We start from the raw sequence: 6,162 nt of genomic DNA on the forward strand, positions 1-6,162 counted from the left end.
CTCTCTCTCTCTCTCTCTCTCTCTCTCTCTCTCTGCCTGCTCTATATAGATCAGGATGTAAAGCTCTCAGTTGCTTCTCCAGCCCTGTGCCTGTCTTCCTGCCATGATAATCATGGACTAATTCTCTAACACTGTATGTAAGCAAGCCCCCAAACAAATACTTTGCTTTTTAGAGTTGCCAAGATACCGCTGCATAAAGAAAGAAATAAAAATTCTGAATGATCATGTTTGATTATGCTACAAAGTTTAGGATGAAACATTGATTATCTGCTTAACTCATTGCTGTGACAGCATTCATTTGCAAATGAGTTTGCATTTGGTTTGGCTGTGTTCGAGGCACAGGCTCTCATTTTCACAACTACCCTATTTCCCATAAGGGTGAGGGGTTTGTTTCAGCAGAAACTACATTCTGAAAAGTTAGCAACTTGAAGCAAATGTTTTATTATACCATTTCTACTTTACACTTGCAGCTGTAAGCTTTAAAAACCTAATCTTGTCTACTTAAAACAAGGTACTGCCGGGCGGTGGTGGCGCATGCCTTTAATCCCAGGACTCAGGAGGCAGAGGCAGGCGGATCTCTGTGAGTTCGAGGCCAACCTGGTCTCCAAAACGAATTCCAGGAAAGGCACAAAGCTACACAGAGAAACCGTGTCTCGAAAAACCAAAAAAAAAAAAAAAAAAAAAAACAAAAAACAAAAACAAAAACAAGGTACTTCCGTCTCCCCCTGATTTGACATCTTCCATAAAGGCTTTTCCTCTCCTTCATGTCTGAATTTTTGGGGGAATACAGGAATGCTTAGGTACTTTGTATGGGATGCTTTTTTTAAGTATTATAATTTTTATTACGTTTTATTATATACCAGGTCACAAAAGGCAATTTTAATGAAAGCATATGGTATGCTTTAAACTTGCCTGCCTTCTGTTTTGTTTCCCACTCCTTTCTCCTGGCCCTCCCATTTTAGTATCTTGTTTACCTAGACAATTTCATGTCTACTTTCATAACATTTGTACATACATGAATTAGATATCTGTATTAAACCCGGGGCCCACAAATGAGATAATGCCTGTGATATTTATCTTCCTGAGACCAACATAATTAACTTAGTATTGTTTCTAGCTGCAGCCGTTTTCCTGAAATCAATGTGACTTTATTCTTCTTTCTCTTATGTATATACACTACACCTTTTGATATCCATTCCTCTGTTGACAGAATCCTAGCTTTGAGACATAGCCCAGCTATTGTGAACGGAGCTGTAATCAGCATTGACATGCAAGGATTTCTGTGGCATGTTCACTTGGAGTCTTTGAGGTAAACACCCAGCAATGATATATCTGGGCCATGCTGTATCTATTTTGAGGATTCTCCATACTGACTTCCATAGTTTCTGGATAGTTTGCATCCCATCTGCAGTATATGGCAGTTCCCTTCTGTTCCACATTTTACCAGTGACTGTCATTCTGAAAGGGATGAGATGGAACCTCTATATAGTCTGTATGCAATTCCCTGATGACTACTGAGGTTGAACATATTCTTCGTATTTTTATTGGCATTTGTATTTCGTCTTTTGAGAACTGCCTCCTTGTTGCATTAACCCACTTGCTGATTGGGTTGGTTGGTTTCTTGTTATTTCATTTTCTGAGTTTCTTTGTATTTTCTAGATAGTAATCTTCTGTCATATGTGTAAGGAGCAAAGATTTCTCTCCCATTCTGCAGGCTGCCTTTTTACTGAACCACTTCCTCTGCTCTGCAAGCTTTATAATATCAAAAAAATCCCATTAGTCAGTTGCTGGCATTCTTTTGTGAGCAACCAGAGTCCAGAAAGTCTTTACCAATGTTGATACCTGAAGTGTTTTTCCCCCCTACCCAGTTTAGGTCTTACATCAAGATATTTGATCCATGTGGAGTTGATCTCTGTACAGAGTGAGATAAGGATCTGCTTTCACTCATGTATTTATTATTCACTCATTTGTTTATTTATTTGTTTTTGAGACAGTCTTACCTGTAGTCCAGGCTGGACTGGATCTCTTGATTCTTCTTCTCCAACTTCTCAAGTACTGTGGTTACAGGAATGAGACACCATTCCCAGCCCCTTGTATTTATCCTAAAGATTTCTCTATACACAGCTTTTAGAATAGTATATATTTTTAAAAGAATATGACTACATTTTAAAAAACATTTTATCAGTTTTAATTAATGCTCAACCTTAATTTTTACCCTTAATGAATTTTGGATTTATTTTTTTTTCTATGACCTTATTTACAATTTCTGATTTTTCAAATCCCATTCTTTCCTGGCCTCTTTTACATTGCAATACATTTCCTTATTTTGCTTTACAATATACCTGCTAGTTGAAAATTGTCTCATTGTAGCAGGTCTTTCTTGTTGGACTTTCTTTGGACTGTGAGTCCCCAAATAATGACATGGAGACTTATCATTAATTATGAAAGCTTGGCCTTAGCTTAGGCTTGTTTCCAACTAGCTCTTAGAACTTAAATTAACCTGTTTCTATTAATTTATGTTTTTTTCCATGTGGCTCTTTGCCTCTCCTCAGTACTGTGCATCCGACTTGCTCCACATCTCACTGGTGAAATCCACATGCCTAGTTTCATCCCCTGACTTCCTCTCTCGGCCCAAAAGTCCTACCTAACCTCTCCTGCTTAGCTATTGGCCATTCAGCTTTTTATTAAACCAATCACAGTGACACATCTTCATACAGTGTATAAATATCCTGCAACATCTCATAACCCCACCACCTTCCATCTTTCTTCCTTTTTTCTCTTTTCTATGTGATTATTCTTACATTTTAGTCATATGCCTGATGTAAAATATGACCACTATTTGTATACTCTCGCCTGAACCAATGGTGTTTTGTTTTAATACTAATAATATATTAGTACCATTCTCTTTCTTTTCGTGTGTGTGTGTGTGTGTGTGTGTGTGTGTGTGTGTGTGTGTGTGTGCATACACATGTGGGTAAATGTTTGTGTGGTTACACATCTGTGTGCATGTACGTATCTACATGGAGGCTAGATATTAAGCTTGGGTTCTCCTCCTCCTCCTCCTCCTCCTCTCCTCCTCCACCTCCTCCTCCTTTTCTTCCTCTTTGTCCCCCTCCTCCTTCAGGACAGATCCTCCTCCTCTTCCTCCTCCTCTTCCTCCACCACCTCCTCCTTTTCTTCCTCTTTTTCCCCCTCCTCCTTCAGGACAGAGTTTCTCATTGGCTTGGAGGTATCACTTAGGCTAGACTATCTGAACAGTGAGCCACAGGAATCCCCTTGCCTCTGTCCCCGGTACTGACATTACAAGCAATTGCCAGCACACTTGGCTTCTTTACAAGGATGCTGGGATCAAACTCAAGTCTATATTCTTGCATGGCAAGTGCTTTACCAACTGATCTGTCTCTCCAGCCCCCACACCTTATTCTTACAAGCTATTTCACCAAGTATTTCAACTTCAGCTTTGCTGACTCTTAACAACTAAACGGTGTTTTGTGGCAGATGTCTGTAGTCAAGACTACACATGTGCATTTTGAGAAGCCCCTTTCCTCAAATTTGCCTACCCTGAGGATGTCTTCATTTTATCTTGCATCTTTCCTCAGATTCTATCAGTGAGGACAAAGGAGACAAAACTAATGAAACTGGTCTTATTTCAGCTACACTTTTAAAGTATTAGTTTAAATTACAATTATCTTTTGTATTGAAGTTCTTTGGAGTCTAATCACATTTCACTACGTTGGACTTGGAATTCATCCTACCATAATTTAGAGTCCACAAATCAATTAGTATATTAAATTTAGAACATGTCAAAAAAATTTTCAGCTTTTAGTGTTTACCATTCCACATCCTCTATTTCATTTGCATCTGGAACTCCTGGGTGCTGTGTGTTAAAATCCCCTCCTAAATCTTCCTCGCATGTCCTAATGTCCTTCCTTCATTTTCAGTGCTATAGCTGATCACTTTAGGAAATACTCCTTCCTGAGATCATTTCCATAAGAATAGGTTTACTCCTCTCTTGAATATTGGTAAAAAGTAAGAATACTGGTAGTGGAAGGTAATGTGGAATTTGAACAGCGTGGACATTTTTAACTAGCTTTTTCTTTTCCTTTAAGCTTTAATGAGTTGTAATTTTGTAAGAATTTGTTCATTTAAGCAAATGATTTTTTTTCATTTATGATTTAAAAAAAGGTCTGTTAGTCTTCCTCTTGATTAGTTTCTCTAAGGAGTCTCCCACTTTATTTAGTATACTGAAAACCTTCCTTCAGGCTAGCAGTTTTATTCCCTGAGTTTTTAGACTCCTAATTCACAGGCCTTTGCTCTTCTCAACCTATCTCATACCAATTTCATTTTCCATGTTTACTGCTGTGGATGGCCATCCAGTACAATCCCAGAGAAGGACTGGGATGTATTGTTGTGTTTTGTGTCTGACCATAATGTGGGAAGGTGTTCAAAATCCACCTTTGAGCATGTTGCTTAGTGTCTGCTGTCATTGTTTTGAAGTAGACACCCACACACATCCTTTAGCGGATCTTACATTTTCAAGTGTTCTCGGAGGTTTACATCCTGAATGAACGCTGAGTTCTGCTACCATTTCTCTGAATCTCACTGATTCATGAAAGTGGTTGGTTACTCCCATAGCATTTGTACCACAAATGCAATAAGTGTGTGTTTCAGGCAGATCATTGCTGCTGGTTACAGGGTTGATAGCTGAGTGATACTGATGTACTCACTGGACAGCAAAAGAAATTGCCTTCTCTGTTCTATGAGGTGAGAACCTCCTTTACATAATCTTCCCCTACTGGGGTCTGTATTTATTAAGTTCTCTGAAATTTGGATCTTCACATGCAAAACCCAAATGTTGCTATGGACTTATATATCCCAAATATGAAGTTGAAATGTTTTTTTCTCATTTTCTGAAGTAACTGGTTTTTTGTTATTTGGAACAGAAAGCTTTATAGTCTTCATAACACAAAGGGTTCAGGAAAATGAGAGAAACTTATTGAGAAAGTGAAACACATTGGGGAACTTGCCAAAATCTATCGAAATAAGCATAAACGAAGGCCCCTATGTTTTCAATTCGATAAATCTCATACCGAAAGCAGTGTTAGAATATTGAGAGATTGCATGCAATGTCCTACTCTAGAAGTACATCCAATGAAAGACAGACTTTATCTAAAGAAAGAAAGATCTAGTGAGGACTGCCATTCTCCTACCAAAGTAAAAGTAATTCTTCAGGAAAACTTCAGAGTATCCTAGAAAACTATTTTCTGCTGTTTCTTAGTAGTATTTTTAATTTTTTGTTCAATTCCTCAAAGTTTTTACCCCAGAATTAACATATAACCCAGCAAAACTACCTCTAGGCATATACCTAAGAGAAAAGGGTACAGACGTTTCGACAGAAATGATACTCAAAGGAAAATGTTTATAACAGAGAAAAGTGCCCACCTGTGGATAGATAAATTTGAGCATATAAACAGAGTGGGCTTGTTCAACCACTGACAAGAGTGAAGTACTGATGTATACTCAAACTATATGGGCCTCAAAGACAGTGTGGTAAGAGAAGGAAGACAGAGACCAAATGTCGTGGGCAGTATGGTCCATTTGATGTGATATACCTAGACTGTGTAGATGAAAGGAAGACTGGGAGGACAGGAAAGAGAGTGGCCGGTGACGGGTGTGAATCACAGAGCTGGTGTCTGAATAACGCCGAAGGTATGCTAACAGCCTTCCAACTAATTTCTTCCACTTTGAACTGGTTGGATTATGAATTTCAAAACCTCAGCGAAATTTTATGAGAACAACTATTTGGGTGCTTTTCCACTAGGGGGTGCTGTTTCCATTATGAACCGTGAAGCTTACTATTTGGGGTGGAATGGCTTTTATCCTCGCACGCCTCCCCCCTGTTTATTTTGCATGTATTTTAGGTATAAACAATGGAAGAAAAAAAGTACATTTTAGTAACTGCTAAAAGAAATAATGTTACATTTGAATTATCTCTTAAAAAAGGAGTTTGTGAAGTGGCTGTCTAGTAAATATGTTTTTCCTTGAACACCAATCTCATGGTTACAAAGCGAAGCCAGCATAAACAAACCACAATATTAAGGAAATGGCTGATGGAAGCAGTTCAAAGTCTCAAGTGAGACAGAACAAGAGAACCCTCCAAGT

The sequence above is a fragment of the Peromyscus californicus genome, unplaced genomic scaffold, assembly GCF_007827085.1.
Source record: "Peromyscus californicus insignis strain IS unplaced genomic scaffold, ASM782708v3 Scaffold_7__1_contigs__length_154581171, whole genome shotgun sequence".
Lineage (NCBI taxonomy): Eukaryota > Metazoa > Chordata > Mammalia > Rodentia > Cricetidae > Peromyscus > Peromyscus californicus.